The sequence below is a fragment of the Peromyscus californicus genome, unplaced genomic scaffold (genome assembly GCF_007827085.1).
Source record: "Peromyscus californicus insignis strain IS unplaced genomic scaffold, ASM782708v3 Scaffold_5__1_contigs__length_169319896, whole genome shotgun sequence".
NCBI classification, from domain to species: Eukaryota; Metazoa; Chordata; class Mammalia; order Rodentia; family Cricetidae; genus Peromyscus; species Peromyscus californicus.
The window spans coordinates 120,380,754-120,392,837 of record NW_026294573.1 but is presented as its reverse complement, the minus strand read 5'-3'; the positions used below and the strand labels follow the sequence as shown (position 1 = coordinate 120,392,837).

The 12,084-nt window shown below is 38.2% G+C and overlaps 1 protein-coding gene across 5 annotated transcripts in view; it reads right to left on the bottom strand.

Annotated features, from left to right (window-relative positions):
* Positions 1 to 11,599, bottom strand: part of Fut9 (fucosyltransferase 9) — a 193,771-nt gene extending 182,172 nt beyond the window's left edge. For 4 of the 5 annotated variants that reach the window (XM_052715167.1, XM_052715168.1, XM_052715166.1 and 1 more), the window contains exon 1: positions 10,541 to 11,599. The gene's annotated coding sequence lies outside the window, so the exon portion shown is untranslated. The remainder of the gene's footprint in view (positions 1 to 10,540) is intronic. The other variant, XM_052715170.1, reaches the window with a different exon arrangement.
* Between the last annotated feature and the right edge of the window lie 485 nt (positions 11,600 to 12,084).

The window sequence follows — 12,084 nt, the reverse complement described above, 5'->3', positions numbered from 1 at the left end:
AGAAGTTGGTCTTTTATGTACTGAAGAACCCATTGCATTTCTTCGAACTTAAAAAGGAGACTCAGAGAGGGGCTAGGGGATTTTTTGTAGAACATGTATTAGTAGATAGACCTACTGTGCACCTAATGTCTGATGGACATTTCTTTCTGGCTTTCAGCCTACTTTAACATTTATTACAAGCAAGTACTCTGTGGAGTTCCAATTAAAATCAAGGTGAGTCACTTCAAGCAGCTTTTCGCTGGGGATTGTCAGGGGTCTCATTCTGTCTCTTTATATATCATACTTGATTTTTAATTATTTGTCAAAACTTTACTTCATGTATTACTAGATGATATAGACCATACTGATTCTATGACCATTTCTACTGTGGTCAGATCCTCCTCTGAGTTTTTCCACACATATCAGGAACTGATGACCCATTTCTCCATGGAAGGACCTTTATACAATCGGAACATTTGTAGGCCCAATGAACTCAGTGTTTTTATTAGGTTCAAGAACTGGTTCACGCTTGTTCTTCTTCTAGCAATCACTGTGTGGGAAGGATTTACAATCTTTCCAAAATATTTTATCAAGAGAGGACCTCAGTCAGCTAATGACTTTTAATAAATGTGAAAAACATTGTACCACACCAGCTTAGTTATAATTAAAAGGGAAAACTGCTTTTTTAAAGGCTCACTTAATTTTTTTCACATAAATATGATTCTAGTTATATTTTAACTACTCATTATATGCTACTTTCTATATAATTATACACCCACCAGTCAAGCCCAAATTTCTTAGTGGCCCTAGATTTGCTAATTATGTAACTGGATTATCTAAGTATCACTTCCTAACTGTTTAAGCAAAAATAAAATGATTTTCTTTGATATTTATTGAATGAGATTTTAGTGTTACCCAGGATTTTAGAAATTTCTAAATATTATCTAATTGTACATTTTTAATAACCAAGTGTTTCATATAAAGGGAATAAGAGTCCTATAGATCCTACAAAATTTGACGTTACTCTCTCAACTATTAATTCTATGGGATTTTGAGTCCATTTGTATACAGTTACAGATTTAGTCTCTTTTCTCTATGTATGGTGTCTCTGTGAAGCTGTATATGTTAGACAGATTTTTGACTTTATCATTCTGTAAATGGTTTTATCATCTCTACTTTTTATGATGTTATCACACTGAAAATTATGTTCACCTGACCATACTTTCACAAGATTTTCACCAAAGTCTTCTGTCAATGAACTTACTGCTTCACCCTTCATGGTTCTCATGGAAACATACTAGCCTTCTGATTCACTCTAACCTTTGTATTCTCCTAAGTACCACACATTCTATCATGTTTATGTAGCACGCTTCTAATCTTGTCAGGAAAGGAATGAAACATTGTAGAAACAAAACAATTACCAAGAACATATTAATTATGAACATTGTGAAAAATATATTTTCAATAAAAATGCAAGAACTTGCAATTTTTAACTTTCCATAATAGTGTAGAATAAAAAAAATAAATTAACAGTGAGACTTGAAATGACTACATCATCAACCCAATGCAGCCAGCAAAAGAGAATAAGAGCCAGAGACCATCATCACATCACCACCTTCACTTTCCCTTCACAGAAGAAAATCCTGCATCCCTTAGAGGTTGAATTTTTTTTGTTATGATTTTTACAGTCTGTCGAGTGTTAGTGACCAATTCAAAACAGAATAAATTTGAAGATGGTATATAAGAGGAAGGAGAAGTCTTCTGCAGATTATAGAGTTAGTGCCTCAGTGATGGAGATGGGGTAGTACAAGCAGCAGATGTTTCGGTGTAAGAGCAAAATATTGTGAGAAAGAAATGAAGAAAGACACAAAGGGAGACTGAAAAGCATCCTCATCCTCAGTTTCATCTTAAAAACAGAGAAGTTTGAAACTGTGGAGACTCCAGTTTGGGATCTCCGAAAACTGAAGTCAATCTTGGATAGTGTCAATCCAATCACTCATTTGCTTTGTGAGTCTCATCTCAATTTCTAAAAGTATATAAAGTCAGATAAAACTTTAAGACTTAATTATGTGTCGTAAACAGAAATAAGCATTTATATATGTAAATAACTATTACTAAAAAAAATGGTAATTTTGACCCCCAAGGCATTGTTTCAATTATAATACTCTCAAGGGACATAATTTATTTGCTTTTGATTATTTGGAAACTTTAGTCTAATTTCTAAGGATAACATATTAAAGAAATTTAAGGACATGAGTGCATATAAACATTAAATGTTTTAGTGAGTTTTATTTATAATCTACACAGATAAAATATACATTTCTTATAGTGTGTGGTTGTGGCTCAAATTTGTACTTACTAGCACAGGAATTTTCAATGGCATAATCTCTCTTTAACAATATGTGGTTGGGAGGAAATAACCTAAAATCTAATACTGCAATTTAAATGCAATATACTTGTTCTAAAAGCTCAGTGATTCAGAAATCTCAGGGATCCCATGTGCAAAAGCATCTTATCATTAGGATTCACATATAGCATGTGGTAGAAAAGGAGCCCAGCTAAAATAAGCATTTATTGAAGTTCTTTGCTATCACTGAGAGATAATTTCCCATGAGTCTTTCATATTTCTTCACTTCTTATGAATCACTGATTAGCTTACTTTCAACTGCTCTTAGGAGATGTTTGTAAATCAAGCACTCCAGGAAGTTATAAATAGAGTCTCCTTCTGGAACAAAGGGAGGCACATTTAGTATCTATTACAAAAGATTTGCATTTTTAAGTTGCTGTGCCTTTCTTGTAATGTGTAGGCACGTGAGGGTATGTTTAGTGAAAACTGAGTTCTGGAAACCAGTACAAAAATATTGATCCTATTTGCTACTTCTATGAATAACAAACCTTCCTTTCTCTCTAACCTAGAAATCTAAATAAAACCTTTTGTGAGCATCTGTGAAAGTATGACAGGTTTTTGAGCTAAGGAACAACAAGAGTTTAAATCTCAGACTTCAGAGATGTTGACAATGATAAAGATAAAATGTTGATAGTGACATCACCTGCTTTCTTTCTGCATGAGGATTGTTGAGGTCCTTGCTGGTTTTCTCATGGGATTGAAGTGAGTCAACAGGAGTCAATAACAAGCACACAGTGAACAATAAATGGTCTTCTATATTATTTTTTTGCCTGTACTGATAATAAATCAAGGAAGTTATTTCAGCATAATGAATAGGAAACAAGTACAATGCAGATGTCGGAATGTCATCCCAACTGTTTCTAATTCTCCTATTGACAGAAACATGCCCTCTTCAATAGAAGGAGCAGTCTCACATGTACAGCCCTAATAATAGTAGCAGTGAGATTTGTCCTTGGTGGGCTCAGGGTTCTGAGACTTAGGGACAGTAATTAGAAAAATGAACACATACATCCAGTGGGAGAGGGGACTTTAACATGTCCATCATAAGAACCTTGATTGTGTCCTGTGAGAAGAACCATGCAATATATTACTTTGAAATATGTTTGCTAAAATAAAATGGCAAGCAATACATTGTTTTATGCCCAAACCCCACCTAAGGTTATTCTATCATGGCAACCATGGTAGAATTTTTTTATAAGTGACAATAAGGTTCTCAGAAGTTGTTTTGTTTATTTGATTGCTCTCTCTCTCTCTCTTTTGTGTGTGTGTGTGTGTGTGTGTGTGTGTGTGTGTGTGTGTGTGTGTGTGTGTGTGTGTGTGTTTTCAGGGACCTTTTCCAATTCAATGACTTTTGTATTCTCAGGGAGATTTTCCTAAGTGAAAAAAAATCCAAAAAAAAAAAATCTGTGGAAATCATAGATGTATGACACATGTACACATGTACTAGTATGTGGGCTCTTTGTCTTTGTCCACTTGAGCTAGAATTCAGATGAAAGTGACTCACTGGAAAATCAGAATGATGAATGAAATTTAAATTCTTAGGATCGCTAGCACTATGTAGCTATGATAACCCATTTTTCAGCCCCTGATATTGTTGAGAACTGAGGTAGTATTTTCCAGGAAATACAGGAAAACCCATAAAATAAAATTTAAATTATTTTTTAAGTGAATGTGCACATGTATAAGTATGTTCAGGACTCTCAGTGAGGAGAAGGGTTGGGTATGTTGGATATAGATGCTCAGATCACTTCTTTTACCTGTATCTGTAGAAAATAAAGGATTTGAGATCCAGTTCTTGAGTTTATACCAGGATCATAGCAGGAAAGGCAAGGAACCACCACCTTGTGGTGAAGTTTTGTGAATCTGTTTAACAATGTTGTACAGTAAAAAATAACATTTCATGTGCTTATTCTTTATCATCTCTTAAGTATCAAAAGACTATCAAAACTGGGCAAACACACGTCACATGTGCTAACAAGACATAAGTAGATTGCGTGATTTTTTTTTCTTTTCTTCCCATATGGTCCAATAGAAACTGCTTAAATATTATAGGAGAAGGAAAGACCACAGATGTGATTATAGACTTTAAGGGGCTATTGGCAGTGAGCGAGGCAATATCCTAATGTAGCAGCTTTCCAGAGACAGTGAGAGAGCTAATCAACTTTATTAGCTCAGAGTGGATTATCTCCCACTGAATCCAGCTGTTGGTCCCTTAGTCCCAGCTCCTCATGAAATTGAATACACTGCACATCTTAAACTTCTAGAATGGGTCTTGGTCTCTGTCAAGGTCATCTTTTCTCTACTAAAGGCTGCTAAAGGTAAAAGATCAAGTTACATTCATGGAACAAGGTCACCAATATACTTTTACCACATTATTAGATCTTTCTGTGAAGATTTCATAAATTTGTTTACACACACACACACACACATATAAGTGCATGTATATGTATATGTATAAATGTATGTATATACATATAGACATATATGATTCATGTAAAAATCAGATTCATGTTAATTCCTCTTGGGCAACCAACAGCAAACATAAAAGAAATGAATTCTTCATGTGCATAAAATAGTTTTTTCATGCAAAACTATTCAAGTAACCTAGGATTAAACTATTACTTTGCTATAGCTACAATATTATAAATTTTGATGATTATGAAAAGAATCTTTCAGTCTATGGTCTACATTATAAATCTCTCTAAACTATTTCCCAAAAATACATTTTAACATTCCAACTAAGTTTTATCTTTTTTCTACCATTCAATTGTTACCATTCAATAAATGTTCCTTATCAAATAAGACAGAGTTTTTTTTTTTTTTTTGGTTTTTCGAGACAGGGTTTCTCTGTGTAGCTTTGCGCCTTTCCTGGATCTCACTCTGTAGACCAGGCTGGCCTCGAACTCACAGAGATCCGCCTGGCTCTGCCTCCCGAGTGCTGGGATTAAAGGCGTGCGCCACCACCGCCCGGCAAGACAGAGATTTTAATCACCTAAGTTTAAATATGTTTTATTAAAGTCATTTTTAGGCTTGTAAGTATTGAAGATGCAATATAGGAATTATTTATAGCTTCTTGTCCTGTATTTACTCTTACACTTTCTTGTGAATGCTTGTTGAAAAGACAAAGTAGGCAATTCTAATCACTAATGAAAGTATACAAATTAGTTACATTTCCCTTGGAAATTTACCTTGTGACCTAATTACAAAACGTGTTTATTTGTAAGGATTATAAATATGCAGATATATTTGTTTACAATAGCATAATAAATGTCTGTATTGTCAGAACTTTTTTGACATTATATTTAAGTATAGGCAGCAACAAAGTCATATGCTTTCAAGGAAATATATTAATTTCATATCAAGCCTTAATAATGGCATATCTTCGCCCTCAATTAAATGCAATGAAGACTTGCTCAAGTTGTGTTCTTTTTAATTTTTCTTGGATCATCTCTTCCAAGAAGATATGCATGCCTTACTTTAAGGGCAGTCAGTATTTCATCAATCTTTCTCATTTATAAGCTGCCTCTCAAGCTAAACTGTAATATGTCTGAAGTCAGAGCCTATGTCATGTTCTTTCATCTGTTTATATTCATCACATCTGATCTTACAGTATAGTAAGATCTCAGTTAATGAAGGATGAACTGCACTGCAAAGAAATTAGGTCATGGAAACCTTAGAAATGCAATTCTTCTGTTAGACAAATTTGCCTTCTAAAGGGCTCAAAGACAAATTCCTTTAACAAGGGACCCTTCAAGCCTGGTTCATCATCTGTTGAGCAAGCCACCAAGCAATCCAGCATGCTGATTCTGCTAACTACCTCCAATCCAGCCACATTCAGACACTATGATATTGTTCCATGTGATTACTGAGTTATCTACATATTCATTCTTTTTCTTTGCAAAGATGATCCACCATGTCCAAGAGAGAATGTATCTGACAATTTATTATTTAGCCAGTAATAAGGACAGCACCTTATTGACATATTCTTTCACTTTCCTGTTGCCCCCTGTCAATGAAGAGAAATTTACGGAGGCCAGGATTATCAGAACTGATTTTGAACTTTGTGAAACAGATTTTTCTTCCCTGACTACCCAAGCCATTTAGTCTATGGGACACAAACATCAAAGTGAAAAATAAGCACATAGATGTGTAAACTTTCTTTGTGGTGAAATAAAAATTAAGTAAACACACAGATGAAACTACAAATTCAGTTCTGTTCCTCACTTAAAGAAGCTAGTGTCTGCTTTCGGAACATCTTCTAATCAACTGTTTCTAAGAAGTAAAATAGAAAATGCCTGTGGTATATTACTACTGTAAAATAAACTTATACTGTGTAAGTACATAATTGATGAGAAAATGAAAAATAAAATGAAATATTTTGGGTAGCTCGGTTACTGTATAATTTTGAAATGTTTGCCAAGGTTTAACAATAAAGTGACAAAAACATGTCAGGAGGCATGGTTGTCAGCAACTGTGGTGATTAAAGATTAAACACCAAGTTGGACTCTGAAGCAGAAAGGACCTTTCGTTGTGTTTAGCTTCCTGTTTTCTTTAATGCTGAAACCGAATAACCCTACCTTACAAATGAGGGGCTTATTCTAGTGCCATAGAAAGATAGACACCACATGGAGAGAGAAGACTTGGATTCGAATTCTGAATCTATTACTTCAGAACCTTAGGTAAATCATAATCAAAACAATGGCAATGGAATGTCCTTCAAATCCTCTAATCACCATCTAAATTCTACTAGTCATTTCATTTGCAATTAAATGAATCAAGTTATATTTCAAGCAGACTCAAGCCATAGCACAGAATGTATATGTCTTTTGTCAGTGCGTGCCTTTGTTTTGTTGTTTTGAGTGAGACCAAGTTGACCTTGAACTCATGACCTTCCTGCCTCAGCCTCCTAAATACTGGAATTATTGGCACGTGGCAAGAGATCAAAGGAAATGCTTATTTACATAGGAATCCTAATCACGCATCTTAGAAAACTCAAACTTTGGTGGATCACTATGCTAGTTTTGAAGTTATTTCTATTTTGTTCCCTGAGAAGGCTTGCTGTTAAATATTACTGTATAGACTGAGGCTAGAAACAAAAACTATTATGAATGCTTATATAATGATTTATTATTCATGATATTGGTTGCTTTTTGAACTCATAAAATTTGTATGTTATAATATATAGACTACTGTGTGTTTAAATAAAGTGCAAATATAAATAAAATTGAAAGAGACATCCACCAACATTGTAAACCAGCACAAGATATTGCAAACTTCGGTTTTATATATTCATTTAGTTTATATATTCATTGTCCTAAGTTTTGGTTTAAAATTTGTCTAGAATTTAGTTCAATTAGGTAGTTTACCTGAATTTGCCTTTGAACCTCAAATTTTAGAGAAAGAAATTAAATAACCACTTCATTAAAAAGAAAAAAATGTTGCATTTTTTATTCCTGAAATTAAGAGGCTTCTAAAAAATCAAGTTGGAAAACCGCTGTTACCTAAAGCACCACCATAATAGGAACTGTATTCAGTTTTCCTCATTTAATAATGGTTTCAAGCCACTATCCCAGTTTCTTTATTTTCCCTCCATGCTTCCTTTTCCTTAGCCTTTTTCTCTTTTTACCTTGTACTCTCAGTAAAATAATTCACATGGAGCATTCAACTAATGACAACTTGTTGATGAAATACCTATGTCATTTACACAATTGTTAATATGTTTTTCCAAGGCAAATATTTACTTTAGGCCTGGCCTCTTGATGGTACATAATTAAGAACATTACATACTCAACAATGTACCAGTCCAATATCAGTCCACCTGTCTCTTCACCTGTTCTATTTGATTGTTTTGCATAGTCTTACTAACTACAGGAACTTTAAATCCGGGAGGTTCTTGAGTTCTTTATAAGAATTCTTGAAAAATAAAAATAAGTAAAATAAAGGAATTCTTAGAAATCTTTGCCATACTTTATGACAAATTAATTTGCATGTTCATAGATAATTCTGAGACAATTTTAATATTGTGACAGGAATTAGAATTATGTTAGAATATACTGATTTGAACTTACGCTTATCACAAAAACAGAGCAGACAGCATTACTCCTTCCTTTACTTTGTCCAATTGCAATCTATTTTTTTAGTGAAGACTCGTTATTTTGGGATATACTATACATATAAATTACCCTATTACTACACAAAAGGTAAATATCTCTGGAGGGAAAATTAAGAGATCCTTTGATTCAGCTTCTAACTCACTTATTGTCCACACAACATTTTATACATGAACATCTGCAGCAATTGCAAACTTAAATACATGGTTTTGAGTGTTCTTCTTAGTTCAACACTACATGTAATTAAGCAAATTTCCATATTTAGAAAACCAAGAGTAAAGTTAGTACTCATGGCCCCCGGGAGTTTTGATAGAGCTGAACACATTTACTGACAACCACTGCTGGTCACTGTGCTCCTACCCAGACCACACAAGGCAGGGAAGTACAAAGAAAACAAAATGAAGTAAAATGCCTAATAATGCAAAAGGTGGGATTTTTTAAGGCAATCCTTGCTAAACAAACTCCTCATACAATTGATTGACTTTCCCTTCTATTTTTTGTAAAGCAAGAATTGCCTCTTCACAAAGAGGATAGGACACATCCTCTCCATCAGCTGCAAAGGTGAGGATGTCAATTCAAGTCTTTTCCCCCTGAAACTGCTTATAGAAATATCAAGAAACTTGTATTTACACAGCCCATGCTTAAATAGGGTACCTTTCAAACTTTCTTCTGTTTCTTTGAATACTCCTAACTGTAGGTTTCAAGCATTAACCCTATGTTCAGGAGTTCTGTGCAGTAAAATGCCACCTCAAAATTAATATTTTACAAGTTGTTAAAATGTAAATCGTAAGTTGTATGGGGCCTTATTTTAAGATAATAAGTACACAGAAATCTTGATACAAATTGCAGTGTTTAAATTATCTCCCTCCTTCCTTTATCCCCTCTTAGTCAGATTCAGTCACTGAACACAATGCCTCTTCTCCCTCAAGCCAACCACAAACACAAGGAACCTGGTTTTAGCAGGAAAAGCTGCTGCACTCAGGAAGCTCATACAGAAATCCCATAGTGATGGCAAGAGACTACACCACACCTGAAGAGCATGATGTGGAGGTCGTCTGCACAACGTTCCCCTCTTAGGCACTAAACGCAAAAAGCAATAGGGCTTTGGCTTATTGAAATTTCAGAAAACGATTCCAAAGGCTAACTCTGCTGCCACCCTGTCCTCTTTCAAGAAAAATCTGCTTAACCTCAAGAGTTGATGAGCTTTGGGTGGCGGCGTGGCTGAGGGCGATTCACAACTGGGCTATGTGGATGTTCTGCCCTAGACCTGAAAGAAAGACCGATTCTGGAAAAACAGGTAAAATAAGGTGCCTTTCCTGTACCCAGCCAACAAGCCCGCAGACAAGAAGGAATCTAAACAAGGTAAATAAATAGTTGTGCACTTTGAAACAGTGACAAAAGTTTAGTCCCACAAGGTTTGCTGGTTTTGCCCTTCCCTTTTCATGCTTGATCATCCCCTGAACAGTCCAGGTGCAGAGACACAAACACACAGAAGGGAGGATCACCCCGTGTCAGTGTCAGTCTTGAGGTGAGTGTCAGAAAAGCTGGGAGGCAGCATCATGTGGAGAGAATGAGGTCAGAATTCACTAAGACTACCCACTCTGAGAAGGAACGGGACGGCAGGACCGGTAGCTCTGTGGTCAGGCTTTGAGGGGAGGCGGGTCAGGGGAGGACTTCTTGGAGAAAGCTGGGTCCGCGCGACAGCGCGCGGCAGAAGAGGGAATTCAGAAAGACATGGGGACGATGAGGGCAGCAACGACCCTGTTCGAAGTGAGGCCAGGCAGGGGCTGTCTGCAGCGAGAGTGAGGGTAGCAGCCAGAGGGCCGAAGGGTGACGAGAGACTAAGATCTACAATCAGCTATCTCTGGAAGAGAAAGGGTTCAGGTTCCCGGCTGATGGAGTTGAAACCAAACGTCCCCGGAGACCTGCTGGAGATCCTGTGCCAAGAGGACTCCCAGCAGGTGGTTGGGGTGCCTCTCGCGTCTAAGGATGTTCTGTGGGAGCTCAGCCCTGTGCCTGACACCCTGGACTCTCTGGTACTCACCAGTTCCATCCCAACGAGGGAAAGCGCCATCCAGGGCGCGAGAGGGTAGCGCCGCGCCGGCGGGACGAGGGCTTGCGGCGGTGGCGGCGCTGTCCTAGAAGCAGAGCTGGAGTCGGGGGACAGCCAGGCGGCGAGAGCGGCAGCAGGGGCGCAGGGCACCGGGGGCGGGGAGAGCCGCTGCTCCAGAGCTGCAGCGCCCCGCGCGCTCTCTGCCCATCTCCGGGGCTGCTGAGGCTGCTGCTGCCCAGAGCAGCCAGGCGAGGGGGAGGGGAGCAGGCACGAGGCAAGGAGGGAGAGCAAAGAAAGCCAGGAGGGGGGGAAGGGATGCGCGAGGGGAGATGGAGATGATCACTGAGAGTTGGGAAGAGAAGGGAGGAGCACAGATGCCGAGTACAGGTTCTCACCAGAGGAGCACCGAGATGAGCCTGTGGGTCTTGCCCCAACCCCCTGCCACGCCATGCTTCCCCCTTCGCGCCCTTTCCTTTGGCTCTTCCTCGGGTGGAGGTGGCTGGGAATACCCACGCTCTGCCGCGGCTGCAGTTTCAGCAAGCTGCCGCTTGTGCTGAGCTGGGAGGCTGCAAAGACAGAGCTCTGGGCGCCAGGCCTGTGGCACCTGTGCGTGCACACATCGCCGCTGGTTCCACTGCTGAGGCTCCCAGATGCTGACTCTCAGCCTGTCACCTTCCTCCACTCTCCTTTTCGGTGAAACTGTGGTTCTGTACGTGCATCAACCGCATCTATCGCGTTCTCTATTGCTGTTTGTTTCCCTGGGCGCTATTTGGCACCGATTGTCCAGCCAGAAGGCAACAACAGGGAGCTCAGGACCGGCAACCTTCTCCTGTCCCTTGACTCTGCTGCCTGGATTGAGGTGTTTGTTCTCCCCTGGGGTTGACCAGCTAAAGAAGGATGATAAAAACAACAATATTTGTACCAGATTATCTTAGTGATTTGAGAAGGTTGTAAATGTGAAGGGCAGGGCTGCAGTTAGTACAGGTTTTCCTTTTTAGTCAACATTAAAAAATGAATAGGTAGGTAAGTGGGTAGGTAGACAAATGATAGATAGATAGATGATAGATAGATGGATAGATAGATGGATAGATAGATGAATAGATATATAGATAGCAAAAAAGGGCTCAGCCTTCATTACCCCTTCTCCCATTTTACTAGGATAGGTATGTTTACTGTATCAGGCTGCAAATCAGTCCTGGCTATTTATTCTTAAACTGCAATGATTCAAATACATATAGAAACTATCTTTAGGGCCTCCTCCTACACTCCAAGAACTAGGAAATGAAGTCACACATGTAGTAAATACAAAGAGAACCAGAGTATTATTGACTGATTCCTGTGAACCTTGATTTTCACAATCTTCACTAAATGGGGATAGGCAGCAGGCAGGGAGCAAGTGGATGATGTGTGTAAAGATACAGGTGGAAAGAGGAGTCTAGTAAAGCTCTCCTCAAATAATACAGGAAGTGCCTCTGTACTCCTTGACAGAGAAGTGGAAGGAAGGTTATGGTATGTGTGTGCTCCTGTGTGTGTGT